The 17990-nt window shown below is 39.2% G+C and overlaps 1 long non-coding RNA gene across 1 annotated transcript; it reads left to right on the top strand.

Moving 5' to 3' along the window:
• The first annotated feature begins 302 nt into the window (after window positions 1–302).
• LOC126652096 (uncharacterized) lies at window positions 303–17358 on the top strand. Its single transcript, XR_007631871.1, has 3 exons — window positions 303–463; window positions 8086–8286; window positions 16238–17358. It is a non-coding gene; the product is annotated as an uncharacterized LOC126652096 (long non-coding RNA).
• Window positions 17359–17990: the final 632 nt, after the last annotated feature.

The following is a 17990-nucleotide window of genomic DNA, read 5'->3' as shown; positions in this document are numbered from 1 at the left end:
AAAAAGGTGCAGATTTGTTGTGCAGATTCTTGCTGCAGATGTAGGCAAGTAGTAGACAATGTGCAAGTTAATCACTGCCACAAGAGCAAACAGACTAGATTGTAAATAAAAAACCACACACTACAGATTTCTTTTGCTATATGAATTATTGTCAGACCAGACATTAAGGCTGATGTTGGGGCCAGAGCAAACCGTTTAGGCTTTAGTATCTGGTTCGATTTCTAGTTAATTAGGGTTGAGAAGTTGGAAAGTTTGCAACTCTGTTGCATAGCTTTTACCTGCTCTGAGGACATAAATTAGGACAAACCCCAGGCTGTCAGTTTTCTATTTCTAATAATCATCCAATAAAAATTACAGAGAGGCAGGAAGTCTCCAGCTGCCAGCTCAGACTCATTACTGTGGGTCGTGTCATCTGGAGAGCCAAAAGAAGTGAGGAAGGATCCAGGAACTCTAAGTATTAAAGGTAAATTGTCTTTTATTTAACCATTATTACTGTAAACATCAGGAGATGTGAAAACGATGTCCCAAATAAGGCAATTATTATAAATAGGCACTGCATTTGATCCTTTCAATTTATGACCACAGTATAATACATACTTTTATTAATTTGAGCAGCACTAGCTCCTGATCCTGCATATATCCCACCATGCAATAAGTTCAGAAATGTGACTACTGCTATTACTATTCATGTGTGTACATCCTGCAGTGTGCCTAGGGCCAAGATCCTGAAAGTTCAGCATCTAAATATCTTCCGAGATTATGACCTACATTAAACATAATTGAATTTGCGATACATTTTGGCATAATGCTTCCAGAAACTACACTAATAACTGTAATAATCCCTAACCTAACTGTTACAAGGGAGGGGAATCATGTTAGAATTATAAGAAACAGAAACACATGGAAATACTTAAACTATGTCACCCAACATTATATATTGTGCTTTTTAATTGCAAGGAAGCTGGGACTGCAGTGAAAAACAGCAACACTTGTGAATTTGGACTGCCATTACTGTCACATTTTGTTGAGTACTACATTTATACACATTTTAATGGTACTCAAAATAGAATGCCAAGCCTTCTCAGCTTTGCTTGCTCTATAAAAAGAATCTGAAGTCAAAGTCTAGAAGCAAAGGAAAGAAAAGGAAACAACAAAAAAAAAAGATATGAAGAAAGAATAGAAAAAAGAGGAAAAATCTATGTGATGACTTTCCTGGAAGCAATTCAATGGAAATAGTAATGATAAAACTATTCTAGAAATAAAGAGACATAAAACACTGTTCCTTAATGAAAGTAAATCTTTTTACTACTGTGAAACATATGAAATGCTACCTGTCAGTAGCTAAGCATAAACCAAAGCTTTTCTCTTCATCTTCAAAACCAGAAATCTCAAAAATGGACTAAATACAAATCCATTGATTTTCATTAGGACAATTCTGTACAGGTTTTTGAATAGCCCTTTAAAACAGCTTGGTTACTATTTACGTGCAACTTTTATAATAGAGCCCCAGGCTTTCATAATATGTATTTTATGACTTTCTGAAGGCAACTTAATGTATTATGAAGGAAAAGGAAAAGGAAAGCAGGCAATTTATCCCAAAGATGTTTGGCTACCTTCTTACTTGTAATTCCATACAGCAGTAAAATGTCTGGCAAATAAGGGGAAAAAAATTGTCCTCGTTTTTGCATATGGTGAATTGTAGAACCCATATTAATATTCATAGCCTCTCCTCTATCTCACCTTGAGCAGCTTTAACTACAGCTGAAAGGCTGAGTCTCGTGCTTCAACGGAGACCTTTATCTTGGCACTTGCTTAAATTCTGCTTCTCCAAAATGGTATAAGTAAATTTGCATACACTGAACTTATAACATTAAAAAGATATGTTTTCACTTCCAAAACACTACAGTCCCTGTTTCTGAGTTTATTACAGCTTAACTCAACTCAACCATGACTGGGCAAAGGCTGTAGAATGAGCTCTGCATACACATGGATGCTGAGTTGCAGACATGGTAGATGTGAAGTGGTATTTAAGATGCCTTTCAACTTGTTGGCAGCATCAGGTTTTTAAATCGTGTCTGTAAATGCAGCTTTTGAACATGTGAGGCCTAGAAATAATTCATCAGTATGGGATAATTCTTATTAATTCAAATTTTTATGTCACTGCTGCACCTCTGTAAGTCATGCTAAGTTAGCCTATCAGTTAAATCAGGGTGCAGGCAAGCTGCATATTTGGAAAGTACATGGAGAAGTTACCTTTGTTTTCAGAATTTATGAAAGGAACTCCAAGATACTGATTGTAGTGTCTTGCTTTGTGTCCCTGCCTCAAGGATTAACATTTTGCCTGTAATAATCATCTGAGCTCTTATTCCTTAATTTAATTTAAAGGTATATATAAAATTAAAACTTTAAATTAAATAGTTCAAAGGAAAATACTTTATCTCTCACTCACACAGTTAATGAGAAGGCGATGATACAAATATCCAACTTAGAAATGTAACTTAAAGTTTTGGTCTCAAACATTAGAGCAATTACAGAAGAGCACTGAGTCTGTATAAACATTCAGTGATACTAAACTCTTTCTAGGTTAACATAAGGAGAATAAAATTGTTTGAAATTCATTGGCACATGAACTAGACTTGAATTTCTTTAGCAAAAGTGGGTTCCTTGCTCTGCTGCCGTGCAACTCAGACCCCTTATGGCAATTGTGTCACGTAAAGATGAGCTGCAAAGATTTGCACTGTAGCTGTGCTGCTTGTTAAGACAGTGTGTGTTTGTAAGGACATACAGTCATGTGGAAATTTGTGATTAGGTCCTGTATCTGTGCAGAGCAACATTAAGATTAGTGGGGCTGAACACAATTTCAGGAGCTGTCCCATACATACTTCTTCATCAGCCTAGAATGCAGAAAACTCAGGAAAAGCTCTGTAGCTGTTGGGAAAATATAATCTAAGATTTTCCTTTTTCCTATGGCAAGGACATAACAGTGTCTCAAATCACCTAAATATTATCGTAATAATTGACATACTCAATTGGGAAATATACTGAATTTGCCTTGGGAAAAGAGGCAGGACAAAAAGCTATTCTGACACAATTATTTTACATGGAATGCAACAGGTCATGTAATCACAACCTATATTAAGCCCTGCATAATTACATTTTTTCTTTCAGATCACCAAAGCAGTGCAATAGCTGGAATGATTATGAGTGCCATGAGCTGAATAAAAATACAACCAAGTATTTTAGCTGAACGTATCCTGCCCAGGATACATATCCTGCTGCCAGATCTGGATATGACTTTTGTACAGAAATTAACCATACCCTTCCTTTGGTAGAAAGAATTCATAGCAGCAAGTGCTTCCCGTTGAGGGTGCAGCAACAAGCTGCCTGCTAATCTTGCTTCCCTGGAGGCCCTGCAGCTGCCTTGCTCAGCACTCAGAGTAAGTTAGATAAGTGCTTATACATCACAGCGACAGGCATTATAAATATCCTGCTTGGCTGTGCTTGTGAAGCTGCATTAAGTTCAGTGCAATTTACATGTGCAACTGGAGGCACAACACTCGTGTGGTTCTACCCGTTAACCGCACATGCAGTGACCTACCCGACCATCCAGCTAAAATGCCTGATGTCCAAAGATGCCAAGCTGACTCCTTTCTGCCAGCACCTACCTGGGAAGCACTGATGTTATCAGCAGATGTGCACTGCTGAAGTGGCTGAGTGCCTGCTCTGTGCACTATCAGGTGGCATCAACAAAGACCTCAAGCTGATGGCCTTGGGGACAGTCAGCATTCCCTTGCCACTTTTATTCCCAACCACTTCAGTAGGAACTCAGGGCATTTTAAGTCTCCCAGTTCTGTGCCCAGCCCAGCTGTCAATATAATCTTGAGCCATACAACATTTTGGAAACCACCTGTGTTTTGCTTTTAATGTGACCTGCAGTTGAGCCATTGGTGAAAGAAGCTTCAGCTCTGAGTAATCACACTGTCTGCATCAACATGATTAAGCAAGCAATACGTTCAGAGCTTTGCAGATGAGATAAATTAAAGCTTTTTGTTCAATGGCATTGAATGCATTTGAGTTAAAAAAGGGCGTATAGTGTCCCTTCAGTAACCCTGCCTTGTCATCATGATACACCACCCTGTACTCCTGGATCAGAAAGATTAAGAGAAGCATTTACATCTTGCATTAATGAAGCAACAGATTATGGGGTTGTGCACTCTGTTTGCTTTTTTTTTTTTTTTTTTTGAACAACCTAAGAGAATCGCAGTTCCAGTGGGCTGAACAGGATGATCTCAGCTGACGTCTGGAAGTAATTTTATAATTGCCCAATAAGTCAGAAATGACAAAATATACTTTTTTTCCCATGGCACTGAGACCACCAGTTGCTGTATTTCCTGCCATGCTCTATGCTGTTTGTACTCAAGAGGCTTCTTTTCAAGAGGAAAACTGTTTACATTGATGAACTAAAATAAGATATATTGTGCAGTGAAGGATATTTGGTTAGAGAAGAAAAAGACTGGGAGAAGGAGAGAGAAAATAAAAACAATAAATAGTGACTTGAGCCTTCAAGCCTTCAAACATTCTTCCTTTTTCTTTTTTTTTTCTTTTAATAGTGCTTTGAGGTTTGTTTTGGAACAATTTCTCAACAGAAGTCCTAAGGTTTCTCACAGATGAGAATTATTATTTCCCAAAGTTGTTTTTTCTATCTGGTTGCAGAAAGGAACACATTTACTTTCTCAAACAAAAGGCACCTGTAACCCTACCATCATTAGAGAGGTTCATGGTGAATCTCAGTAACCTTTGTATGAGGAAACTTTGCTCAAATTGATGTTTTAGCAACAAAGTGTGGTGTCAAGAGGTGCAAACCCAATCTCTCCTATTTATTCCCAAACCTTCTGTGAACCCAGAAAATAATGATGATAAATCCCACTTCCTCATTGTACTGTTATAGTTTAAGGTAAATACAATGAGTCAGATCTCAAAACAAAAAATTCCTGAACTCCTTTCAGAGTTATTAAAGTATCCCTCTCCCTTGCCTAACACATCTGTCACACGAGTAGAAGACAGCAGACAGTGTGGTCTGCAGCCACATTTGCATGGTCACCCTCATTCAGAGGCTCTTACTCATGAGTATATGCAGTACAAAGACAAGCTGCCATACAAACAGAAAGGAGGTTGGATGCAATGAACCAAGCAGCCATCCTTGTGTGTATTATTCCCTGTCCTCTGCTGCAGAAAGAAGCTATGTATTACATACCCAGATCAGGTCAGTCTTCTGTGGCTGGGCACCAACCACCTCATTCCTAGAGATGCTCTGCTTTTTTGGGTTGCAGAGGCTGTGTTTGTACACCGCATAATATAACAAAGATCTCAGGTCTCAGGTGTGACCTGCAGGTGATAGTGTAATAAACTTAATAGGGAAGTCATATTTTGTGATGTCCTTTGTCTTTTTACAAGGACATTAGGCACTTTGAGGTTGGACAGTTAGGATTATTGCTTTCCGAGTGTTAAGCTCCAAATTCTGTCTTGTCTGATTAACACCTTCTATAGTTTATTTGCAGGTGTCAGTGGATGCAGTGGGGCTGCCTGTAAGCAGTTCTTCACTGTGACAAACTTAGAGAGACCAAGTGACTTGCCAAATATTTTTTTCCAGGGTGCCTGCTGCATACAATCTGTCTTTTTGGCATCTACAAGCCTTACGAACTGCATGTCCTCCCGTCATCTGCTATTTGGCTATTGCCTTGTTTAAAACAGGTTTTTTGGAACTTAAATGTCAACAGGTGTGACAGAGTGTATGAAGGCATGTTGTACAGAAACGTGACTAATTAAAATCTTCTTTTCACTTTAATTTTTATCCCATTAACAATTAAAGTAAAAATCAACATGCATACAGAGCCCTGTGACTTTTTCTAAAAAAAAGTTCTCTAATTAATACAGCTTCTAATTAATGAAGTCCTACAATCTGTGTCGGTTTTAAGTCATCCCAACTCATATACATCTTGCTGTTTACTGCAAGCCTGGAGTCAAGCTAACCTGTCAACCATTTTGTACACAGCATTTCTGGAGTAGGGGCAAGGGTCTGATCAACATCTAACTCAAATAAGCAGCTTCCAAACAGATGGGATTGGAGACCTGGCAGCCGAAATCCCCATTCTGTTCATCGACTGTGGGCACAGAACATAGCCTGTCCAGACAGATTTTGCACCCTTAGTTAGCAAGCCTATGGCAAAGGTGTTGTACAAGGAGGTCTGTGAATCTTTTAGAGCTCTGAATCCCAAATTTCACACATGTTGAAATGCCAAGTGGTAGAGAGTATTTGTGTCTTATTAAAGTGCTCCTCTGCATGTATTTCTGCAGAACAGCATTCCACAAAGAAAGAAACAATTTTTTGGCTCATATGTTACTTTAGAGGTGAAGAGCTAGCAGAGGAGCTGGGAGCATGTACCTCATTATGACAAAGAACAGCAACAAAGAACATACACTCTATCTTTCCCTCTTGTTTCTCCTTAGACACACAAAAGAAAAGAAAATTCATGGGTTGTGCTTCATCATGTACAGTTGCTTAGACTGAGGGGAAAGCAAACCACATGGGCTCCCATTCATACCTCTCCAAAAGACTAACCAAAACACAAAGAAATGGGCTGCCCTTAATATAAAGGGCACGATCCAGAACACCTACCTCGTATCCCAAAGTGCTGACTTATGCTTATCTCTCAGCATCTGTAACTCCCTGCCCTGTGCAGCTTTATTAGGATAAATAAAGGAAACATGTCTGAGGGCAAAAGACGGAGAGAAGCGAGGCTTTTAATAATTATTCACTAGAGATTGATTCTTCTCAGTGCCTTATCATCAGTCCTACAGTCACTTTGCTACACTCAGGGTCAGAGTAATCATATTGTGTATACTTGTTTGTGCAAGCGTGGGTGAAGTAAAGGGAAGTACGAAATGTTAGGAATTCCACTGTTGTAACTCCACCCTTGTTGCTTCACAATGAGATTTTCCTGTGTTCCAGGTACTGCCTATTTATCTCTTAACTGTCATTGCCTTTCCCACTCTGCTTAATCCAGGCAGTGCTGTAAGGTTAACACGGAGGTTGGGCACAGAATCTTTTTGCATTATGCCAAAAAGATTCACTAAAATAGGTCTGCGTAAAAAACTTTGTAATGAATTCACAAAGCCTCCTGTAAATGCCTAAGGACTTTGCACTCTATAAATATTTAAAACAAATATCTCCCAATACATAAACACACTCATTTCCTGCTGATAAACCCAGACGCATCAGCAGGGGCGGAGGGAAGGCAGTTATTTGTGCTCAGATGTTGTTTAGCATATCCCTGGATGCAATGAAACTTTTTTGTGTTAATTCTTCCTTTTCACTTATCCTTTTCATCATCAGATAGCATTTAAAAATGCTGGAGATGTAATCCAGCTCCTAATCTTAGCTAATGGGAGCTGTGTCTAATTAAAAACTCATCAGTGTAAAAATATGTTTTGTTCACAGCTAAAGGAAAAAAAGTACAAACCCCAACTCTTAAAAATTCCATCTTGCAATATTGCTACTTTTATTTCTTGTGCATGATCTGTGCAATTAGCAGTACTTTACCTCCATTAAACAACATCACATACGTGCAAAAAAAGTCTTGTTTACACTAGACAGTTTGGGAAGAGGACAGATGTTTTCTAACACAGGAGTCAGCTCATCCACTACCGAAAAGTAACAACGGTAATGCAGCTCCTGCCTGCTCAGTCTATTATTATTATGCAGCAGAGAATGAATACTACTGCTACTACTACTAATAACAAAAAGGTATCAAGTACTACCTATCAAGGAAAAACTACACAGGCAGAATGTTTCTGTATAATGAACTATGCATCCATATCATAAGGGTCTTCAAACAATTAGGCTTCATTTTTCTGCCTCAGCTGTGTGGTGCCCTCTCTCATCCTCTTTGCCTGCTCTGATTCTGACACAAGTTGGATTCATGGAGTGCACACATTCAGCAAATGTTGCCATCGTGTCTGAGGCATTTGGGCTCCTCTGAATGCTCTGCTGGGTAACTGAACCCTGGCTCTGTTCTTCTGACCTAGTGCCATCTCTGAAAGGACACAAGGACAGCAGATAGAGAGAACTAGCTTCAGCATTCTGAAGTCTGGCACTGCCCCAGAGCTCCAAGAGATGCTTCACTGCCCTCTCCTGAAATCTACCAGGTGGTGTGTGAAAGCCCAGAAAGCGTGCAGACTGTTGTCTTTGCAATTTCACAATTTAAATCCACTGCACAGCTCAAGTAGGTATGTTGTTTACTTATCAGTGTTTGTTTGCATTGCTGCATTTCTACCATTCCTACTTAGAGAACAGCCTTCCTCTCCCCACTTCCAGAACAATGCCTTGCAGGGAAACACTAATATACTCAGGAGAGCTCCTGCTGCCTTTGCATGGGAAAGAGTGCCGATTGCATGTGGAGATAGAGTCAGGTTATGTTTCCGCTTTTCTAAGTTCAAGTAAACTTCTTCAATTTATTTAGTAATGTGGAATTAACTTTACATTTAAAATAGGTCCTGTCCCCATGAACTCAGAATATCAGGAAAAAGCTCCTTGGGTTTTCAAGGCTTTAACCCTTGCAGATCTGGAGAAGCTTCCTCCTTTCTCCCTTGTAGCAGCCAAGAACAGCACAACCGGAGGGGGAGTGAAGCAAGCCAGGTGACTACAAAGATAGGTGTACAGACCTATGCACAACACTTTAGGTCTGCCTTTACAGGCACAACAAGGTTTGATTTTCTATTCTGTCCTTTGCCTTGCTCTGTTTGCTCCAGTGCATGATCTTCCTTTTCAAGCAGCTCTACAGATTACCTTATATTGGTACCACACTGATATCTAGCTGTGGCTGACAGCATGCAAAAGTTGCTGTGTACACTGCAGGGGAACATGCCATCAAGTGCCTTTGGGAGCCATTCATGGACAGCTGTATTTTCTTTCATTTAAATACTCCCTTTTACAGCTAGCCGAATAAACCAAACCATCTGAACCATGTGTCAGCTAAGCTTTTGGTGGTGGCTGCAGGATTTATTCCTTTTTTTTTTTTTTCCTGTAAGTGAATGAAAAGTAAAGTAGGCTTGCTACTGGAAACATTGTTATTGTTATTGCATTATCAAATACCAACAAACTAGACTTGTCATCTATACCTATATGACACCTACAACCAGGGCTCAGGCTTGGCTGCTTGAGGCATCATCATCATCATAGATAGTGTGTGGTGAAATAAGTTCTGATAATCTCCAAAATAATACTTCAATTCTCCCAGTGTTACATTAAGCTGTTTAAGGCACACAAAGTCCAGATCAGACAGTTATGTATATACATGTAGAGAACCTAGGAAGCTTTAGAGACACATGGAAATGGTCCAGCCAACAGCACTGACAAAACTCAAGTGTGGCATTAGATCCTACCTAAGGAACACAGGCAAACAGAGTGAAAACTTGTTTCTCTGTGTAACTGGTGAATAAATTACTGCTTGAGCTGATTCTCAATGCAGCTCTTCTCCCAATAAACAACTCTGCCAAGGAAGAAGTGTCACCCTGAAGGGCACCATTTCTGCTATCAGAGCTACACTACTACTGCTCTGAGCCCCTGCTGGACCTCAATCCCTGCTGGACCTCCCAACCCTGAAAGCCTCCTGAGTGGGATAAGTCATAGGAAGGAGCATTGCTAGACCCTCTGGAAACTGGTGTTCCTGATATATATCTTCTCTTTTTAATCTTAATTTCTTCCCTTTTCCCTTTTACCTTCAGTTTTGACTACCTGGTCAAGTGGACCCCTTGCAGCACCACCAAGGCTCTGTGAACAGTGAAGCCAAAACAGCCATGTACTAAATAGCACAGAAAAGAGTTGCAAGCTTACTGGATTGTGCTGGGCTTCTCCTCAGCCATCACAGGACTGGAGAGGTGCAAGGAAGACACATCACTAGTGGTAGAAACTCTCTTTGCTGTGTGACTGTGAGTGTTTGTCTTCAGGAACCTGAAGCTGGAGTTTAATGGCAGCTGTCTAGACCATCTTAACAAACTTGTTTTCCCCTGCCAAACCCAGAGTTTCATCCAACTTAAGACTAAATATTTGTTTTCTGTTCCTCTAAATAATTAAGCTCTATAATTAAAGGGTTAAAGGAAGGCTGATTGAAAAGCTTAATACTCTGTATTTCATTTTTTTCTTAATTTTTCTGAATTTTTATTGAAAGTAAAAAAAAATTTAATGATGCTTTTTGCCATGAGACACAGGTGAAATCTGTTCTCAAAAGCCTGAGCCTTGTTTAAGTATACAGTGACAGGGTCATGCTAATGCCGTTGACTCTTTAGACCAATTTATTCCATTTAAAATTACCACAACATCAACAAGTCCTTGGTCTCTCTGCAGTCAGCAATGCTGCCAGTTGTGATGATGGTATTTGCAAATGAAACCTTGCCTGCTGTGAGCTGCTGGGTTTAAAGGCAACTGCTAGACATTTGAATCCAATGTTAAGCAGAAGCATAATGATGTTTTGGGAATAAACTCGTAGCAAGTTTCCAATTTGTCTTAATTTCTATGGTACTATATTTCTTCAACAGCTTGAATAATACCATGAAGATTGTTTTAACTTCACCAAGTATATCTCCTTGAATGGAGGTATATATATGGTCTGATGTCTATTTATATTTCCCACTTCTATATTCTTAATTTTTTTTTTCCAGTGTAATCCTCTAGTTCTTCATCCTTTGCCCTCTATCCACATTAGATTCTCCTCTTGTCTGTCCCCACAGATGCAGAGATGAAGAGAATTTATTTGTTTTCTCTTCCCACAGGATGAACCTGGGGGGGCATGTCTTCCCACCTTTGTCAGTCACTGTACTGAGATGTTCACAAGCACTACAATGGCATATGTTCAGCTAACAGAAGTAGTGAAGTTATGCATGGTAAAATAACTTACTCACCAATATTTTCTATTATGTGAAGCAGATTCTTTCAAATTGCTCTGTTCAAACAGAGCAATACCTAGCCAGGCAGTTTTATGGAGAAGCAAGCTCAAACCTAGAAAGTGTTTTTGCCTTTTTTTTTTTTTTTTTAAATCAGATTTTTGCACAAGCTTTGTCTATTTTTGCTTCTAAAGTAAGAATAGGTATTAGCAATTACATATGCAGGGACCACCTCCACTTGGAGCTCAGTGTGGCCATTACACCTCTCCTGAGCAGCTACAGAACAGCACCTGGAAGAGGCAGAACACTGCACCTGCTTCCTGGAAGTGTAAATGTGACAACCCATGCTGCAAAGGAGATAGAGCCTGACCATGCTCTGCTGTACACACCACAGTGTCTTATCCATCAAACGACTGGTAGGAGGAGCATTACCAGGGCAAGGAACTGAGAGAGGTGAAAGGAGAAGTGACTGAAGCATTCAATGGTTATAAAGGAGCACTTCAATGTGTTTCTGCTTCAATGGCAGAGTACAGTGTGATGAGAGGGAAAAGAAGTGCAATATGCAGACTTCGGAGATAGCAGCAGTGGGGCACAGTGGAAATTGTGCAGTAGGTAGACACAAACTAGCAAATTGGAATGGAATGGCTTTTTTTCTACTCTAACAAGAGAGCTTTCATACATACCTGTTAATGAATAGGGCACCCTTCACACTCAATATCAAAAGAAAGTGCAAATCCCAACTGCATTTGCTTTCACTTACTCATTGTTTTAATCACTGAGCAAGGAGTATCTAAGTGTGCAGTAGAAAAACTATGATAACTGCCAAATTTTCATACCAAAATAGAGCTTTTGTCTCCACTCCTTTGATGACAAATTCTTGCTATACAAGAAGAAGGGTAATTAATGGCAGAGATTCAGGATGAAGGCGGTGATTCTGCTGCTGCTGCTATTGTTGCACTTCTCACTGGAGTGCTCCTGGTCTTACTGAACATCTTGCCAATTAATTTTGATTTCCAGTGGTTTACATCTGTTTCCCCAGGGTAGGTGTCAGAAGTCATGGTCATTTTTAACAGCCCATGTAAAGGCAAGTTCATCTACTTCACTGGGGTGATGGTTACCTGGCATTATGCAAATGGAGAAATTCAGGCTTTATCAAAGACAGAGGGAATTCTGAACAAGGCAACAATGGGGCTGAGCTCTATTAAATCTAAATGATTTCCCGATCCCACAAAACATGCCTGGCTGCATTACTTGAAGCCGGGCTAGTGAAAAACCTAGTTGTAATCACCTGGTTCTCAGAAACAACTCAGCAAGCAGAGGTTAAAATTCCTCTTCGTGACCACCCAAACTGTCTCTCGAATTTCAAAAATTGTTAACAGTATTTAAGAAATGGTGGCTAAGAAGAGAAGAGAGGGGAAATAGCCATATTTTAAATTGGTGCATCTTCTTTTTTTCTTTCTTTTTAGCAGAATTAATTGTAACTTTCTTCTTTATCTGGGAAGAGGGAAGCTTTTGATTTGAAACAACGTAGCAAGGAGCACATGCAAGCAGAAATGGGCACGGGTCTTTGGGACTTGGACAGAAAGATCAGTCACTTTTGGATCAGAGGTGCTGGCATATCACTGAAACAATCTGTTGAGGCAAAGAACAAATGGACTGCACACTGGATATCAGGACTCTGTATTGCCTGTATCACGTTACCTACTGTTCAAGGTTACAAGACTAATGTACACAAAATAAGGTCAATCACAGCAGCATCTGATGCATTCAATGTATTTTTGGATGTGTGTGACTCCTCAATTTCACACCTGCGCAGCAGGGCTTGATTCCTATGTTACAATTGCTTCTGACTCAGTAGGCACTACAAATAATCAGTGCTCCTTGATTTCCTCACCTCTCTACCCTAGAAATCTGTTACCTATATTTGGTTTCATGCCAGATCAAAAGCAACTAATTCCATTTTTAGCCCTGAAGCTGTTTAATTGTTTTTCTCTTCCTCCGCCCCTTTCCTTCACTGTGAGAGGGTAATGACCCATTTTTGAATGGGTTTGTAACCCCCTCCATCACACAATTAACAACTGCTCCAAAAGGTCTACTGGATTCACAGAGAGAAAACAGCCTTAACATCCAGTCTTGTAACAACAACAGTCAGGCAACTTTGCTGTAATGCTAATCACACTTCCTAAATTTCATGCATTTGGAGTTTGAAAATTTCTTTAGGCAACACAAAACACACTGAAGATATTTCACTTTGGCCCACTGCCTCCCTGCAGACCTATCCCCTATGACGAGGTACAATGTGCTTGATTACCTACCTTCAACATAAATACCAAAATACACTCAGGATATAATTACTGCAGTTTACCTTACTCACCTACCTTAAACCTCTCTTGGTTATTGTAGATGATGGTTTGGGCCTTGTTTGCCAGCCTGCATGTTGTAGGAGAGCTCTGGAAGCAAAACAAGCTCTGTGGATAGCAAGGTATTTCAGGGAGGAGAAAATTTTGAATAAAAATTTTCTTGCAGTCAGAGAAAGAATGGGCAGAATGATTAGAGGGGAGATCTAGGATCAAGGATCTGACGATTCCTCTTGGTTTTCTTTTGTTGGTGTAGAAAAACATGCAAACACAACACAGCTGCTCACAGCCCTGTGGGCTGTACATGTTTTGGTTCTTCTTCCAGCAGTACAGGCAGCTAAAGTTGCAAGGGTAGAAGTCCCTTACAGATAAGCAGAAGCCACTACAAGGGATAACATGGCTCTACCTCTAACTGGAGTGTGTATGGCTTGCTTCTTTACGGAGTTGTTCAGGATTTCACCTTGGAAACTGCAACACTTCAGCCTGTGTTCCTTAGCACAGCCCTGGAAGAGCTGGTCACTGAGGAAAGTGCCCGCTACCAGGAGTCCTACCTTGTAGCAGAGGGAGTGAGTCTCCATGAGCATATTGCTGTACTCAGCACAGCGTGGTGGGACTGATGTGGGTTTTAGTAGAGCACTCACATATACCATATGCCATCAAAAAATCCTCTTATCCTTCAGTGATCCAAATGGCAGTGCTCTCAATGTTCCCAAAGCCAGCAACAGGACTAAACAGATCACTGTGCATGAGTTTGTGTGAAACTGTTGTAAATTTGTGATATTAAATGGATAGCCAGTATTTTATATAAATAGGCTCAATGGAATCATGAAATACCATCTTGTGACTTTCAGAATGGGGACGTTTATAGAGATGCTCCAACCAACTGTGACTGGAAGACTGATATACAGAGAACAAAGTGAACATTACTGGGGTTAAGTCAAAAATTTCACATTTTGAGAGACAAACAGGTATTTACCAGGGATGGTATATATTAAAATTAGTCACAGTTTCCTATTTAATCTGATTTTTACATTTGCCTTCCTAAGGAAGACCATAGGTATTTCAAGTACAGAGGACTAGATATCTGGTCAAATATCAGTCTTATTTTCACTCTGACTCCTATTCACAAATCATTTTTTTCCACCACAGCCATGCTTCAGGGCTACCTCTGTTTACAAAGCTTCAGTCCTTTTCAGGTTAGCAGTAAAAGGAGCTCAAGGAACTGAAGAATAGCCCTAATAGTCAGCTGAAGCCTTGACCATGTTTGTAGCAGGTGCTAGCCTAGCCCCCTTCAAGGTAGTTCATAAATTAATAAAATAAAAAGACCACTTGAAATATTATAAATAATATATAAAATAATAGAGACAAAGCATATGAATATTTCTCATAAAATCCCATAAAATGGATTCTAAGTATTTCAGTTTATTAATAAGGAGATTCTAACCTACAGCTCCAGGGGTAGAGAAATAGATTAATCATAGCATCCCCTTTATAAAAATCAAAACAAACCATGTGTTTTATCGAAGGTTTAGATGGGAACAAGGGGTAATTTTTGCCAAGTGGTTACTAAAGAATATCCACCCACCCCTATCATAGGTTTTGCAACTGGAAGGAGCCCAGGTGGCTCAAACAATGTTTGTCAATCCTGTCTTGATAGAGCAACTACCTTTTTCTGAGCTGCTGCTTTCAAGCAGATCAATTGTATTCAGTCAAGGTGATGGTGTTCATTCTGCAACACCTCCTTGACCTGCAGGATATTTCATTTTTCTGCAATGCACTGCAGCAACTGCATGGGTAAGACATGTCCCTTTGGCTTGCCATTTTTCTGGTAAGCTTATGTTTCCACAGGCATGTCAACACCTCCTTGGATATTAGCAGAAGTATAAATGTTAGTTTATGCTAATAAGTAATACATTGAAAAACAAAGAAAAGGTCAGAAACTGTAGTTTTATATTAAGTGTGATTTCCCCAGACAAAATAAATCTGATTCATGGCACATGCTTACAGTTTTCCAAGAGATATATTTATAGCTGTGAATATGTACTTTGGCTAACCCTATTGTAAGCACAGAGAAGGGAGAAGAGGAGGGTGAGGGGTTTTTTTCACTTTTAAAGTAAAAGAGGGAGGTTAATTGGTTCTGCTAGCTGAAGGGTTATGTGCCAGGCAGCAGGAGCATGCATTGTAATAGAAGAACTACGGAGACAAATGAGCCGGTCCACAGGATGAAAATATCCACATAATGCCTTGGGATAAAGAGAAAAAACCACCAAGGCACAAATAAAATAAAATAAAACTAGGAAATCTCTGGCTATTTCAGGTGCAGTGATATTAACCAGCATCTCGTGTAAGTAATAAACAATTTTTTGCTTAGAAGGGTAAAGAACATATTGTTTCTGTGCTGTAATTGCTATAAGAGGTGGTCAGGTCAAGACTGAAGTATTGCTTGGTTGTTACCATCAAATTTACCCTTTCTGGCCCAGAGACTCCAGAGCCCAAACTAGCTAAAGGCATTTTGTCATTAAAGGTTTTTGTCATGATCACAAGGAGCAAATCTCACTTATTTTCTCCCTTTATATTGGTGATGAATGATTTGTGTGAGCAAAGGAGTAGTGTCGTAAAAGCAAACAGGGACAGATCCCATAGACCTTAAAGGAAAATCACTAAAGAAGGGGACAGTTACTTCATGGCAACATTTCACAGGCATTTCCCATGACAAACTTGTATATAAACTTATCAAAAAATACCTACAGAAGGAAGGGAAGATCTTGATAAACAAAAGCAGCCTTTACTTAATTTTCTTGTTTATCCAACTTTTTTTTCTGCTTAGTTGCAAGGAGCTCATGGGCAAGATACACAATTTTGTGTAGGAAAGTTATTTGTCTTATTTCTTCATATTCCATCTACTTTTCTGTCTCTCTACCCTTTCTTTCTTTCTTTGGCAGAAACTACAATTCTCCTTCAACAGCGACCTGCTTTGGAGAAACTCTCCCTGTACTTATCCATCACTCTTAACTTAAGGTCACACATCATTTCCAAGGCTGACTGATAATAGTACCTCATACCATCCCAAGCCATACAAAAGCCAACGAGAGCACCTGGAGTAGCCCATCCTCGGGAAAAGCGTTAGATACCACTTACCATACTGACAAAACTGCTGTTAAAATACTACCAGTTCCTCTCAGGTCTTCATTTCTATTCACAGCATTATAAAAGATCAGGAAGTGGTACTATCTCTGTAGTACAGACAAAGTCCTATGAAAACTCATGGAAGGAACGACATGAGCCAACACCAGCGTGTGACAGCAATTTCCTCCAGGCCTAACTGGAGCCTGAATGAACAGAGCTTCAACAGTGTTTGATTCAATAGGAATTAAGAACCTGAATAGCTTTCAGAATCTGGAACAGCAAGATTAAGAGATGGGCTTCTGGAAGATATTTTGGAAGTCTGGAAGACTCTACATGGACCTAAGTGATTCTGGGTTTTAAGTTCCACTTTTAAACATGATCATAACATAACTTCTCAGGATCACACCTTTTCCATGATTTTCATAGGAATGTCCACTAGGATGAATAAGGGTTTGCAATTTGGATCAGACATAGTCTTTTCCTTCTAATAGATCTCTTACTTTATTGGATGTCACAACTCATCGGCTTAATATTCTTCCCCGTAATTGTTAAATTTGCTAAAATTTTGCACTCTGCCCTACAAAGTCTGAAATAGTTTAAAAATATATATTGCTAATGCAGAATTTGGCAACTGCTGTGACAATTCCACTGTGCACTGCTGAGGTGACTCTTTTTTCTTGTAGCTTTTATTAAATGGACTTGGGGAGGTAAGTCTACATTTCCTTTGGTAGGTCAGCTGTAAAATTTTACTTAATAGCTAAAATAAAGTTATGAAATGATTTCTACTGGGATTGAACAGATGTGTAACTGAGAGAAACTCAGAGGACATAGCAAGGAGTCCTTTTCCTTTCATTTCTTATTAATACAACACCAAATCAAAAAGCACTGCAATTTCTAGAGTGAAATTTCTGTTAGATTTAACAGGCTTTGAATCCATACTTTTTCATGTGCTTGGCATGTATGAGAGAACACCATTATTATTTTTTTGCAGGTTCATGTATTAAAAGACAGATCTTAGAAACTGTCCATCTGATCAAGCTCAGTGCATTGCTGTGTGAACTTTTAGTTTTTGTAAAAAAAGGTACATACTGTGTAGTTTAGATTATTTATTTTCTCATAGAAAATCTTGTGCATTAATATACAAAGCACTCATACACATAATATTAATGACTTAAAAATAGTAACCATGTGCAAAAAATATATTGTGTGGAATTAAACATTAACAATGGAATTATTTTACTTCCGATGTTTATTGTTTATTCTTCTGGAAGGGGTGACTGTTGTACAAAATGCTCTGTTACTCTTTCCAGTAAAAGGCCACATTAACATTTCTGAATGACCTGTTTTCAGATTTTCTGCTTTCCCCCTCTTACCTCATAAGAGGTAAGATGCTGTGCTTGAATTTATGTTAACATGATAATTTCTGTTTCTCAATCTTATTGAAAAAAACACAGATAGAATATTTATTGGAAAGCATGCAAGGGGGGATTTCTTGTTAGTTTGCTTTTAAATTTTCAAATTGAAACTAGAAGAGATTTATTTCTTTATGCATTGCTGTTGTTGATTCTG

Source organism: Myiozetetes cayanensis, unplaced genomic scaffold, assembly GCF_022539395.1.
Source record: "Myiozetetes cayanensis isolate MyiCay16 unplaced genomic scaffold, myiCay2020 scf7, whole genome shotgun sequence".
Classification (NCBI taxonomy): domain Eukaryota; kingdom Metazoa; phylum Chordata; class Aves; order Passeriformes; family Tyrannidae; genus Myiozetetes; species Myiozetetes cayanensis.
This window is presented reverse-complemented; position numbering and strand designations above follow the sequence as displayed.